The sequence below is a fragment of the Camelus dromedarius genome, chromosome 6 (genome assembly GCF_036321535.1).
Source record: "Camelus dromedarius isolate mCamDro1 chromosome 6, mCamDro1.pat, whole genome shotgun sequence".
Classification (NCBI taxonomy): domain Eukaryota; kingdom Metazoa; phylum Chordata; class Mammalia; order Artiodactyla; family Camelidae; genus Camelus; species Camelus dromedarius.
In genome coordinates this window covers 42,850,471-42,865,371 of record NC_087441.1, presented here as the reverse complement: position 1 = coordinate 42,865,371, position 14,901 = coordinate 42,850,471, and the positions used below count along the sequence as shown (strand labels likewise).

At 43.4% G+C, this 14,901-nt stretch overlaps 1 protein-coding gene across 5 annotated transcripts in view; it reads right to left on the bottom strand.

Annotated features, from left to right (window-relative positions):
* The window catches only part of FYN (FYN proto-oncogene, Src family tyrosine kinase), a 198,558-nt gene that overhangs the window by 104,821 nt on the left and 78,836 nt on the right, over nucleotides 1-14,901 (bottom strand). For 4 of the 5 annotated variants that reach the window (XM_010992002.3, XM_031456178.2, XM_031456179.2 and 1 more), the window contains one exon: nucleotides 4,455-4,524. The exons of the other annotated variant lie outside the window; for it this stretch is intronic. The gene's annotated coding sequence lies outside the window, so the exon portion shown is untranslated. The remainder of the gene's footprint in view (nucleotides 1-4,454; nucleotides 4,525-14,901) is intronic. 5 annotated transcript variants of the gene reach the window in all.

Below are 14,901 nucleotides of genomic sequence, written 5' to 3'. Positions count from 1 at the left end.
GGACCTGCACTTTTAAACAAGCTCTCTGGGTGATTTGGATGCAGGGAGCCCAGACTGGCTCTGGGAGAACACGGACACCTCTGCAGAGATTCTGTGCTCTGGGGCTTTGCAATCAATGCCCCCTTATGGGACATTCTTGTTCTCACTTACTTGCCTGCATGTCTTAGAATTTCAGTGAAAGCACTTCTCCCGCCCTGACGTCTGGTTAGTTTTTTGAGTTACAAAATTGGCTTGTTCTTACTCTTTAACTCTGTCATTCGTTCCCTGTACCCTGCTCCTCCAGCTCCTCCACTGTGTAAATGAGAAGCTGATTTTATTTTGCTGATCAAATTTTTCCTCTATCACTCACTTTTAGATGAGGACTAGGAAATGCTGACTGGGCAGTGAGGTCTGACCCTCCTTTAAGGCTAAAGGCCTCAGGAATTAACAGAAGAGTGAGGGGTCAGCCGGAGGCAGAGCAGGGAAAAGGCACAAGTCTTGAAGAACAAAAGTGAAAGCAGATACCCTCTCAATGTCATTAGTCGTGAGGCCCTTGAGAATTACCCATGGGTTGGAGAGGGGGTGCTGGAAGCAAGTAGCTATAAATGCGTAGTTTTTCTACAGATACTTACATTAAAATATTTTACCCCAACTGGTGTTTTTACAGTCTCACTCGACTCTGCTTACTATTAGCTTTGGTACATTCCTCTAAATTCTATTCATCTTAGAAACAGCAGACTGATAATGTAAAGTCCCTAAATCTCTGGGCTCGGCCATCTAAATGAGATCTTTCATCCTTCTCTTCTCCAGCTTTCCAGAACGCATTCTCATAGCATTCTTGCAAAGGAAAAGATTATCAGGAAAAGAAAAATGAAGGGGAGTAAAGTCAAAAGAATATACCAAATACCAAAGCTTTTGCTAAGAAAATATTTATGTCCACAAGCACTCAACCACACCCTTTCTGGGAAGATATTACTGGCCTTGAAGCTGGGTTAGTGGATCCCAAAATACACCTCGCCAAAAGCACAGTTACCCTCCCGAAATAGGCCCTATAATTAAAGCCCTTTCAAGTGGCTTGTCCTATATCACAACTTGACATATGTTGCTTTAATCTTCTGCTTCAGCAAATGTAGCCATACTGGGCTGCACAAACTCTCAACGACTCACGGTTAAACCAGACTGCAGTGTCACTAGGAGACTGATGCAAATAAACAGCCCTGTGCACCAAAATACCCAATCTCAATCATCTGTAATGAGATCTCTCTCCTCCCTAGGCATATTTTCATCACACCAGAATCACACACCCTTGATTCAAAAGGAAGGACTAGCCCAGATTGAAATATCGTTTCATCTCAGAGGTCATCTGAAGACAAACACATCTGAAGAAGCCGGGGCTGAAATTTAAAATATGAGACAACCTCTTTTGTGCAAATGCTGGGATCAAGCTGTATGAGTCTCGCTTTTAGCTTTAGTGGACAGTTCTTGGTACAAGCCTTCAGACACCTATCTGTCTGAATTCACAGATCACTTCTTGCTTGGAGTCAGGGGTAATGTGGCCTCATAGGAGCCCTTTCAGCTCTGTGATTCTGTGAGCAAACTTCTTTATGTTTTCTAGTTATATATTTACACTTAATTAAATGTCAAAATATTTACAATTTTAAACTTTCAAAATAATGAGTATTTTAGACACTAAAATAAAAGAATTATTTCTGTATCTGTTTTACAGCTTCAGCACTATTGACATCTTGGGCTGGATCATCCTGCACGCGTGTGTGTGTGTCGTGTTCTGTGCATTTCAGGGTCTTTAGCAGTGTTCCTAGCCTCCACCCACTAGATGCCAGCAGCACACACCCTCCCTGTCATTTTTGGCTGACAACCAAAAATGTCTTCAGACATTGCTAAATGTCCTCTGGGAGGACAAAATCGAGCCAGGTTGAGAACTACTGCTCTCTGTATATTTATGTATTTATATACCTCCCCCTGGCATGGCCAGGGTGGGGGAAATTAGATTTTTCAAGCACCTACAAGTTTAATTTAAAGAATTTCTGACTATCTTTGACCCATAATGAAGAATCAGGATCTGTAGTTCAGTACTACCCCAAAGATTTATAAACAGCACGACTGCTGTCTCAAGCTAGGGGTGGCAGGGCCTGGCCTCATTTCAGTAAGGACACTTAAGAGGATGAATCTGCTGCCACCCGATCTCTTGGACTGCTAACCTCCCAACTTTTAGGAGCTCCATTCTTAGAAGACTATGGTTAAGAAATTCTCCACGATCCATTACCAGGCACTCAGGAGGAAGATGAGGGCTGGTGTCTGTTAACATCAGCTATAGAAGTGAGGACCCACTGTACTCCTCCCGGGCCAGACCACCTTGGGGCGGCATTTTAAGCACCGCTCCATTTTTGTAGGGGTGTGGTAAGAGTCACTGGGTGGGGAGGGGTAGGAAAATAACACCAGCAGACAATGAGTCAAAGAATGGGAGGTGGTAAGTTCAGCCCAGAGATGAATGAGGAAGGAGAATGTCTTCAGATATCCGGTGGGCTGGTGTGTGGGAAAGTGAGTGCAGTTGTCTCTGCTTAGAAAGTGACTAAGGGCAGTGGTGACTCAATAAATACTTATCCCAGGACTTCTCTGTGCCAGGCACGGTCCAGACACCGAAACGGCAGGAAGGAAGAAGACCAAGTGTCTGTCCTCCTGAGCACATATTTAGCTCAATAAAAGGACGAGACTGCTTTTCTTCCCTCTTTCCTTCTCTTTTTCTTTCTCTTTAACAATTTGAGCTAATGTCCAGGTATTTGTCTAATTGCTCATTTTTTTCCCCATTAAAAAAAAATAAAGGTTTAATTAACTACAGTGAAATTCATCCTTTTTTTGTGTATTTCTGTAAATTTTTACAAAAGCCTACAGGTGTATGAATACCACTACAATCAAGATCTAGGACAATTTTTTCACCCTCTATAATTTCCCTAGGCCCCTAAATCACCTTTTAATTAGAGAAAGCTCCCCTGTGCAGCAGCAAGTCCCTCATCTCTGAGAGAATTTGGGTTCCCCTCTGTCATGGATTCTGTAGAAGAGACTTTCATTGGCTGGTGGGAGATGGGGCCAGTCAGCCCCCGAGGCCACGTTCATCTCTTTGATCCCCTGAAACTGGAGGGCTGTCATCTCCAGACACCTCAGCCCATCTGCAGTGACACGGCTGATTCTCCCTGATCACAGGTAAATGCCCCACTCAAAGCCAAGTCCTTTAGTCAAACCTCAAAAATTTCTGTCCAATAACTGGATCTCTATGAAGGCTGCATGATAAGCAAAGATTAAAAAAGTCCAAAGAAAGTTTGGAAAAGAAAACCTCAACATGGTAATTGAGGCCCAGAGCAAGGGTACCATCTCCTCCCCACCCTTTTTTTTCTTCTTGTCATTTTGGTTCAGAACAACATTAACTTCCAAACGGAACAAAGCCCAAAGAACGTGACTGCACCTGACTGCAAAGGTGGCAGGAAGGGAATTAAATCAGCTAAGCTGGACTAAGAACGGGTTGGCAGGGTTAGAGAGGATAGCAAATATCTCGGGCTTCCACGATTGTTATGGAGGGGATGCTGGAGGAGGGACCGTGGTGACCAGCTGTGACGTCCCTTCTGCTAGCAAATGGGAAAGCACGTGGAAGATCCTCACACCTCTTGCTGGCCTGACCTCAATGGCAAATGTCCAGTTTCCAAACAAGGCTGTTCTGTTATGAAGAATCAGTGCTTTACTGAGCAGCCACACTGCCCAGCACTACCTAGCTCACTTTATCCACTCAACAAACCCACGAGATAGGGAACACTAGAAGCCTCTTTTTACAGATGAGGAAACAGGCTCAGAGAGGTTATGGAACAATCAATAAGTGTAGAACTTGAGTTTTAATCCCAGTCTCCTGACCCTAAAGACTGTCCTTTTGACTACTGCCAGCAAGGTCTTCTGGGTGGTTGCTGAATTTAATGTTCCTGGTCTCTCTGGCCGCTGTTAGGCTAGTTGGTGGGCTGGGCCCCAGGCATACTGGGTCCTTCACTCCCTCTCATGTCCCAGTCCCCAAGCAACCTGTCTGTTTCTCTCTCATTTCAACATATAGACCAGAAGGATCTCTCTGCTTTGGACTTAAAAACATGTTTTTATTCTTTCGGTCTGTGAGTTTATTTTGGTCTCATACTCCACGGGTGGCTTAGGACATAAGCTAAATGGTTCAGGGTATTTTTTTTTTCCTGCATCTGGAAGCTTTCCTAAAAGCTTATTAAATCTTAGAAAACCCCGTATCACTTAATAACATCAGCAATGACAAGAAAAAAGGTCATACTGTCAGAAAACACCAACTGGATGTCACATTTAATTACAAAACCCATTTTGTCAAGTGCAGCACAGATTTAAAAGATGCATGTGGCTTCCCTTTGTGACCACCATTGACATCACAAGGTATCTGAAATAAATGCAGTGACACTCACCAAAATTTCCCCCAATGATCACAAACTTTATATACACCACATGTCTTCTAATACAGCTACTGGACTGGTCCTGAAAAATACCACAACAAAAGGAAAAAATGCATCATTAGACAAACATAATTTAATACATACTGTATTTCCTTTCTGGAAACCACAACGTCTTCCTTGTTTTGGGTACCCGTCAAAGTCCCAAAATCTTACTGCCACATTACTCTTTGTTTTTCACAGGAAAGATGAAACCAACTTACAAATTAACTCAGTGCTCATTAATAACAAATAAATAACAATCCAGACAAGGAAATAAGCCAGCAACTGTGCTTATACTTTATTTGAATTTTTAAGTCCTTTAAAATAAGTGAAGACAAGAGAACAACACAAAGGTATCTAAAACTGAACTCATGAACTTTTTCTCCCCCAAACTAATTCCTCTTCCCTATTTCTTTCAGTAACACACTTCCTTCTCCCCTGCTGGCTGTGAGACCCTTGCCTTTCTTTTTAACACTTTATTATCTGAAAAATAGGGATTATCGTACCAACCTCACAGGGTTGTTATGAGCATTAAATGATATAAATTTAGTGACATATAAATGACATGGAAAGGCTTAGAACAGCATCTGGCCCGCGGGAAGCCCTCGGGGAGGGTGAGGAGCTATCATCATTCTCCTAGTTACGCAGCCCTGCAGCCTAAGCCAGGATTGCTCACATCTGCTGGAAACCCTGGCCCAACCTGCCCTTCTAGTCCCACGGCCGCCCTGGAACTCACTGCCTTCTCTCCATTCTCGTCACCACACTCTATCTAGTCAGCATCACCCTCTGCAGAAACCCATCTCCCGGTCTCCAGTTTCTTCCTTTTCAATCCCACGCTCGTGGCTCTGCAAAGCATCCTTCCTAACACAACTTACTGCCTCAGCGGAAACACCTCTACTGCTTCCCATCACCTGTACAAGTTCACCTGTGAAATTACGTCAGTCCGGGACTCCCGCGCACTGCAGCTCTGTCTCCACATCTTCCCATCAGATGCTGCAGCACACAGCTACCTGTCCTGCCTCAACCTTCAGGCATACCAGACCCTTCTCTGAGTGTCTCCTGTCCCATAAGCACCGGTAGGACGTCTTGCCATTTTCTAAGGGTGGGATTTTACCTTTTCTGTGCCAAAACAGTCTAGAGACACATTTCTCAAAATAATGCTTTTAAGTGCTTGAAATTAACACATGAAATGCTTAGGATTCAAACGAAGTATACTGATATTCAGGTAGCAAAATACAGAACAAAATTATGATGGGCTTCTTTCAATATTTAGATACATTCTCGCAAAAGCCTAATAACTACATAATTTTGAAGTACTGTTGGGCATAAATGATATTTCAGGATACCTGTAACTAACGTACTGTGAAATTATCCAAAATTTCTACTGGTGACAAATGGCTAATATTACTTCCATAATAGAAATATTAGGTTGCAGTTAAGGATTAGTGAAAATAGATTATTTTTTTCCCTATCCACGTTCACAGATCGCCCCCTCCAAATTCCAATGATGGACCCCCAGGTCACAAGTCCCCATGTTTCTCATTCTTTTCTTGAGCCCTTTCAACCCTGACGTTCCCAATTTGGTATTATATTATCTTACCCTTCTTTGTTTTTCTCTTCTTAAAAATTATATTTCATTTACTATAGATACTTTCAATGCACTTAGAGTATCCTATTTTTTAAGTTGTTAAATCTTTAAAGTTGTAAGTGGAGGATCTATTTTTTTCCCCATTTGTTTATTCCTCTCATGGCTGCATAGCACACACAGCGGGTGTGTCAGCACTCAGTCAGCACTGCCTGAACCAGCCGATGAATAATAGTGCAGTCTTGCTAGTCCTACACGGGCTCAGCTAGTAGTAGTATCATTTCATCTCTCTTTGGCAGCCCATGAGCTCCTAAATACGTAGATGGGACAGCCAAGCACTGTATATTTAGATCATACATTACTGAAGTCAGGCAACAAAATGTTCCCTTCTTTCAATTCTCCTTGGTCAGCACCACTGACACATCTCCTGGGAACAGACTGGCTGTTCAACCAGTCCATCCACATGGAGGGCACCAGTGTGACAGGAGCACAACTCCTGCCTTGGTGGAGTTTCGAGTCTAGAAGCTTTCCCAGCTAGTGCAGAGGAGCTGAGAATCCCTCAAACTGTTGGGGCCTTTGCGCAGCCAGGGAACAGCCAGTGGTTCCCTAGGGACAGGCGCTCTGTGACCCATGCAGGTGAGGCCACCTAGTAAGAGTTGCTCTGCTTTCCCCCAGGTCTCACAGATGTGTGGCTGTGGATCCAAGAGCAGGAGGTCAAGTAGATGGAGCAGTGACATTTCATCTCCCCTCCTCAGTGATGTCTTTGCACATGAGGTCAGAGATGGCAACCCCACCAAAGGGACCATCCTGGGATGGTTTACTCAACACCTGGCTGCATATTCCACTCTGGGCCCCACTGAGTGCGTGACGGAGCAGCCTCAGGATGGACGCTGGTCCTTTGGTCTTATCAGCCTTTTTTTTTCCAAAATAGCTGCAGCTCAGGACTCAGTGTCTTTTCCCAAGAAAAACACACACAAAAATAACAGAATAGTTCTTCCTTTTCAAATGAAGAGAGCATAATGATTTTCTCCACTGAAAACCATGCATAAGGGCACTGTGACCATTTACTTTGGCAGAAATTCACCACTGGCAGGCAGCACTTTTCATGCCCAACATCATGTCAAGTGACTCTTAGGACGAGTAGGGGTGTACCCCTCCTCCCTCCCAGTAACTAAGAGTGATGAGATAGCCACTCAGAGAACAAAGGCTGGACTTGGCATACTTTTTTTTTTATACTTAAGGACACTCATATCCATTTCATTTGAATCTGTTCCTTTAAGAACACTAGATACATGGTATTACATAAAAATAGCTGAATGATAATGAAGAGGGTAGTGTGACTATTTAAACTTTTGTTTCAAGAACTGCAATGTATACATCCTCATGAATAAATAATAAGATGCTTACAGGTGCTCCCACTCAATGACACTGGCACTGCATGTACTTTTTGCTTCTAATACATATCATAGACTCTGTGTGGCTCCTGGTTTAAAGGCAACATTCTCATTATGCACTGGACACAAGCATCTCTAATATAGTTCTCGTCTGTGTGGGGCCATTCCTTCTTCCTTCTTCCTAATAGGTCCCCCTTGTTTCTTCAGCCACAGTGCCTCACAGGCAGGCGACAGCACCCCCAGCTGGAGGGTGGGGCCTGAATGGTCTAAGGCTTTGCAGTGTGCCCAGTGGCAACATCAGTGCCACTTGGGAGTTTCTGAGAAATGTCAGCTCTGAGGCCTCACCCCAAACCTACTGAACCAGAGGCTATTTTACGGGATCCCCAGGTGATCTGTGCACACACTGAAGTTTGAGATGCACTGATCTAAGGGAAATCCACTCCCCTTGCCTGTGATTGGTTCAAGAATAGGCATGTGACCCTATCGGTCAATGAGATGAACGTATTGCTGGGAGCTTCTCATTCTTCTGGGAGAAATTCCCCCCTTCTGAATGCTGTGTGGGATGAGATGCCAAGGACTTCCAAGCTATCTTGCTCCAAGTGAAGGACAAAGCTGGCCCACAGAAGGCAGCAAAGACAGAAAAAGCACAAGGAAGCAGAATGGGGGTGACTGCATCTGGTCAACCCTGAAGTCTGCTGACCACTGGACTTCTAATAGATTTCTTATTGTTCAGTCCTCCTTCAGTTGGGCTGTCAGTTATCTGCAGCTAGAAAGCATGCTGACTAATCAGCCCCCATAAATCATTATAAAAGGAACAGAATGCCAAGGCACAATGCTTAGCCACACAGTGCATCAAAACACCAGAGCAAGAGTGCAGAGGCCTCTTTTGTTCCGGGTACTGATCCAGTAGTACTTCCGGTTCTGAAAACCATTATTCATTTTGCACATTTCCAAAAGCTTTCTAAATCAGTGAGTCTAAATGATCAACCAGAGGAAGTGCTGAATGCTTTCCAAATTCTTTTAACCAGAGTGGTCAATGGTTGCCTTCCACAGAAGTCACATGGATGTCATTTCCTGCAAAGACCATGGGGGACTAATTGCTCAGTCTCAGACTCTAACAGGGAAAACAACCTGTGATATGTAATTACTGATGGGTAAATAAGAAAAAGGCTTGAGGCTCTCAGAATCTGCTTCTGGATCCACTCCAGTAACTTGAGGAAAAGGGAAAAAGAGAGAATATGAATAAATGAATGGGAGAGAGACAGCTGGTCTAGGAAAAGATTTGAGGGGCTAGCAGCTTAGGCAGCAGCCCATACCATTTTCCCATACCATTGGTACTTTTTAAAGACCCTCCTGAGGAAATTAAATAGACCTACTATGATACAAAACCATATATGGCTTTGGTGTAATTTTGCTTCATATACAGGAGTGACGTGGTCAAGGAGAACTGGGTGTGTAAATGGACATTATTGGTGGGGGTGGGGGTTACAGCTCATTGAAGGTTATGGTATGCATGAAGTCCTGGATTCAATCCCCAGTACCACCACAAATAAATAAATAAACTATATGTATAAATAATTACCCCCCAAAACCCCAACAAACAAAAAACAAAAGAAAACAAAAATAAATAGACATTATTTCTTTAGGGTTCCACAGCTTCTCAGCCATAACAGGATATTCTAGGGAATAGGTTTGTTGCATTGGTTTGATGAAGAAAGTGTTTTCTATCATGGAGTGAACACTAGTTGGTTTTCCACAGAATGTTCCTTGGGTTCCATCACCTCAGGTCTCTCTCTCCCTCCAAATCTTTTGACCGTCTCTTCCTGGGTACCTCATATACATCCACAGTTCCAACTGTCAGCCCTTGTCATGAGCTTCAGACTACATCTCTTGATCTATCACCCTTGTTCCCAGTCCCACTGCTTCCCTCTAGACAGAAAACGCCTTGAGGGCAGGGACTTTGTTTAGGTTGCTGCCATATTCCCAATGCTCAGCACAGTGGCTGGCACTGAGTATTCCATTTGTTGAATGAATAACTGAAAGGCCTCACTCAGACTCTTAAGATGCCTCACAGAAGTTCCTGATGTCACCATCTAACTGGCTCCTCTGCCTCTGGTCTCTCCTTTTCCCACTCTGTTGACACACAGGAAAGCTCTGGATTACAGCACTGATCATGTTGGTCCTAGAATGTCTCAGCTACGAGCGACTTACCAGCCCAACCCTGCACTTCACAGGGGAGAAACTGGTCTGGCATGGCCAGGTATGTGCGTAAGGATTTATGATTCGTGGGTGGCAGAGACAATATTATAACTCAGGGGCTCTTGGTACCATGTCACTGACTGGTTCAAAACCTTCCATGGTTTTTCAGTAGAACCTAGCACAGAGCTAGGTGTGTAGGAGGCGCTCAAGTGAGAGTACCTGAGACTGATCAATTAGATAAGTGAATGGTATACTAGTGGGAACGCTCTTAAAATGGAGGGGAAAGGAGCTGCTCTGGACCTTTGCCCTGTAGTGCCTCTAAGCCACCCCCTAGGAATCTCAGGGTGGTGACACTGCTAGAAAAACCAATGACTTACACAAACTCACACTCCTCAGCTTTGTACTCAAAGCCACCCACCATCATTCCCAACCCACCTCGGCCTTATCTTCCATTTCTTCTTCCTCCCTCACGCCCAGGCTTACCAAGCACCTGCCCTGTTTCTTCCCTCTTACACGCCCTTTTCTCCACCTGCAAGAATGGTGACTCCACCTAAAGTCCAACTCTGTACAAATCCCTCCCCAAAGTTCCTGCCCAATTTCCTCCACTGGAATTCATCTCTGTTTATACCTCTACTGGAGAACTTACCATACCACCTGCTTCAAAGGAAAGAAACAGCTTCTTGAGGCCAGGAACTTACTCTAAATTTCTCTTTGAACCATTGACCCCTTGCCTGGCCACCTGCCTAGCACAGAGGCTCACCTAGTCATGCTGGTGCATTCAGACGGCTTTATCCTTTTGTGTTCACCTTGGTGACCAAATTACCGAAGTTTTGTAATGGGGATTCACGTCCTCCTCTAGCGGGTGCAGGCTGATGAGAAGGCCGGCACACTTGTAGAGCCTGCCTGTGAAGGAACGGCCCTGCTGTCCTATTTTCAAAAACAAAGATGAGGAGCCAGGGAGGGTGGCTTCCCCTCCCCTCCCAGCTCTCCTGCGGCTACGGCTGTCCTGTGCCACCGGGCAGGCTGCAGTGTTCTCTGCAAGTCCAAAGTCAATTGTCTGAAAAACTAAAGTACCAAATGGCGGGAAACGGCGGGATAATACATTAAACAGGCAAGTGCACAAACAAAGCCAGTTGCAAGGGAAGGGGATGGGAAGCAGAAAACACGGAGTTCCCTAGGAAACTGGGCCTGCGTTAGGACTGCCTGTGGCCTTCATTCCTGGTCTTCGGGGCGGGAGGGAGAGGGGTGCGCTGAGAAGGAATCACTGACCTATCTGCTTTCTCTGCCTGCAGGGGCCCTAGTTCTTCTAGCTTCACCGCTGCAATCTGGGGAGACTTGAGCAAGGCTATGGTTGTTGTTTTATTACTTGCTGGGGCAGAAGGAAAGGGGAGGAAGAGCAATAAGGAGACTAAGAGATGAGCCTGGAGGGTACCCCGCCGCACGAGGGAGTTACTGCACACAGGATGAGGGCAGGAAGGTTGGACTACAAAGGGCCGCTGCTCCTGTCCCACCAGCCATTGCTAGGACCAGGGGGCTCAGGCTCACGGTGGAGCAAGGCACCCTCAGACAAGCAAAAGAGCTTATCCTCAGCTGCCCCAGAGGCGGCTCTGAGGTATATTTTTTGGGCCCATTGGCACAAATTGGGTGGAGTCACACAAAGGGGTGGTGGGAGGGGTTGGACAGGGCAGGGCTTTAGGGCTCCCCGAAATCTCCATCAACCCCGAGCAGTAAGAAAGTAGTGACATATTTATTCTCTTTCTCTGTCACATAGTAATAATTATTTATTATGTAGCATATATAATATATAAATATAATATTTATGCATATATAAGATACATAAATATTATTAGTTATGATGATGATTGTTATGTTTAAATCTCTAGGCTGAGGGTTTATTTGGGAAAGAAATAAATGAAGTAAGTGCCACTGGAATAATTAGTTGACTATCAGGAGGAAAAAAAATTCTGCTTCTATAAGGCTTAGGGGAATGAAGTATATATCTATAATAATCATGTTTATCTTTCTGTCTGGCATGAGTTTCTGTAAGGTGACCACATCACTTAGGTATCAGGTAAAAATAAAGCAGAGACTCTTGTTTGTAGTATACTTGAATTAATTCTGATTTCCCTTATAAATGAAGCTATTTCGAGCAATCTGTAATCCACAGTCTGAACGGAAATGGTGTTTTGCTATGATGCATGTGCAGCTGCTGGACAAGTCCCCGAGCTCACTTGCAACCTGATTACCACTCTCAAGGCCCTCCAAGTAGACATTCTGCAGTGGCTCCTGGGAGGCCCGTGATACACATACAGTATTGCAATGCTGCCAAGATCAGGGTTAACAATGATGTGTGCAGAGCCCCTGGAATGCAGGCTGGCTATGATATTAAACTCCCACAATCCTGGGGCTGAATGGAATGTTAAAGAATACCTGGTCTAGTAGGCTTTAAGCTATTTTTCTTTAGTACAGGAACCTTGTGTATTCACACCCAGACACAAGTGCATGTGTATTTCCAATGCTTCCGCTATACTCCAATACATTAGATAAAAGTGGAATAGAACAGCTCTGGTTCACTACCTCTGCCGTCCTTCTGGCTCACTTGACATTTCTGGGGAACCCTAATGTCCTAAGAACATCAAAAACCCCAGACCTAGACCCCCTACCCCCACCCAGTATCTGCAACTTGTTCTCAACATCTCTGCCAGCCTGTCTTCAGGTTCTCCATGTGGTAACATGGGTGACTCAACACCTCCACCTTTCCTCTACTGAGGACCTGTTTTACCAACATCCAAGGACCCCACATTTTCAATCATTTTGCCTCTTGTAAAAAAGGCATTTTTGAAGAGATAACTAATTTATTTACCCAGCTCTTATTTGGAGCCAGTGAGACCTCGACTTAAATCTTAGCCTTTTGCTAAGCTTGGCAAATGAGGGAAAATCCTTAATGATGTGAAGTAGTAAACTCAGTAGAAGCTTTTCTTCTCTTCCTCTGCTTTTTATTTCATCAAAACAAATCTCCATCAAGAAATATCCATTTTTTGGGAACAATATTTATTCCTATTTTATAGGAATAGGTCCATTAAAAGATGTAAAAGATCTTAACACTGAAAATTATTTTAAAAAAACATTATTGAGAGAAATTAAAGACCTAAATAAGAGTATTTTGCCATGCACATGGACTGAAAGCCTCAATATTTTAAAGTTGTTAGCTTGCCCCAAATTCTTCAATGCAATGCCTTTTTTTTTTTTTTTAAAAAAAAGCAGGTGTTTTTTTTTCTGGCAGAAATTGACATGCAGATTCTAAAATTTGTATGGAAATGCTAAGTACCACAAACCAAGATAATCTTGAAGAACAACAAAGCTAGAAGACTTACTCTATCAGATGCAAGGTTCATCATAAAATAATAGTAATTAAGGCAGTGTAGAATTTGCGTCATAGGCAATAAAACCAACAGAACAAAAAAAGAATGCCCAAAAATAGACCTAGATAGATAGTCACCTAATTTACAACAAAGATGACACTCAAGTTCAATAAATGGTGCTGGGTTCACTGGCTGTTGTGGGTTGTGTCCCCTCAAAGGATATACTGTAGTCCTGACCCCCAGTACCTCAGAATGTGACCTTATTTGGAAATAGGGTCATTGAAGATGTAATTAGTTACAACGAGCTTATAGTGGATTAGGGTGGGCCCTGAATCCAATATGACTGGTGCCCTATAAGAAGGAGATTTAGACAGAGAGACACAAGGGGAAGTCATCCATGTGACAATGGAGGCAGAGATGGGAGCAATGCAGCTGCAAGCCAAGGATTACTGCGCGCCACCAGAAGCTGGACAAGGCAAGAAAAGATTCTTCCCTGGAGCCTTCAGAGGGAACACGACCTTGCCCACATCTTGATTGCAGACTTCTAGCCTCCAGAATTATGAGAGGATAAATTTCTGTTGTTTTAAGCCACCCAGTTTGTGGAACTGTGTGACAGCAGCTCTAGGGAATGAACACACTGGGTATCCATATGAAAAAAATGCATCTTAATCTCTACCCTACATGTAAAACACAATTTCAGGTGGATGGAGGAAATAAACGTGAAAGGTAAAATAAAATTCTTAGAAGAAAACAAAGAATACCTTTTAACCTTGTGATAGGTAAAGATTTTTAAAAAATAGAACACAAGAAAGTGTTAACCATGAAGGAAAAATATAATTTGGACACCATTAAGAATGTCTTTATCAAAAGACATCAAAAGGATCAAAAGGTAGGCCACATAGGGGAGAAGATTATTGCAATACATATATCCAGCAAAGAACTCCTACAAATCCCTCAGGAAAAGGCAGATAACCCAATATAAAAATGGGCAAATACTTCAGAAATTTCACAGAAAAGGAAATCCAAATGGCCAATAAACATATAAGAAGATGCTCTAGTTTAGTCATCAAACAAAAATAAGTTAGGACCACAACACCTTGCCAATACACACCTACGAGATAGGCCAAGATGACAGACAAAAACCACACGGTCTTGGGGATGACATGGGGCCACTGGAACTCTCATACAGTGCTGGTGAGAGTGTAAACTGATAAAGACACTTTGGAAACCTGGCAGTATCTATTAAAACTGAACATACTTATATCCTATGGTCCAGGATCTCACCATCAAGGACTCTCTCCTACAGCGATATTAACGATACTCATCCACTGACGTGTATGAGAGTGTTCCTAGCAGTACTGTCTGCAATAGCCCGAAACTGGAACCAGCCCAAAAGCCCACGCAGAATAGAAAGGTTAAATAAATTTTGGTATAGGTATACAATATATTACACAGCAATGAGAATGAACAAACTACAACCCATGGCAATATGGATTACTATTCCAAATGTAATGTTGGGAGAGACACCAGAATACATCCCTAACATTTTGTTTATATAAAGCTCAAAACAGACACAATCAACCTATGTTAGAAATCATGCCATATCAGTCACTTTGGTGGGACTAGGGGTGTTTAGGGACAGGAGAGAGGTCTAAGGGGCTTTCGACTTTGGGTGACGTTCCTTCTCCATCTGGTTCCTGGTTACAGAGGAGTGTTCACTTTGTGAAAATTCATTATCAGTACACTTGGCAATTTGTATACTTTTCTATACAAATGTTATCCTTCAATTAAAAAAAACTCTCAGTTGTTAATGCAGTGAAACCAGAGACAAAACAGAGCTCTTAAAAGTACTGAAAGCAAGAGAGCACAGCAATTTAATT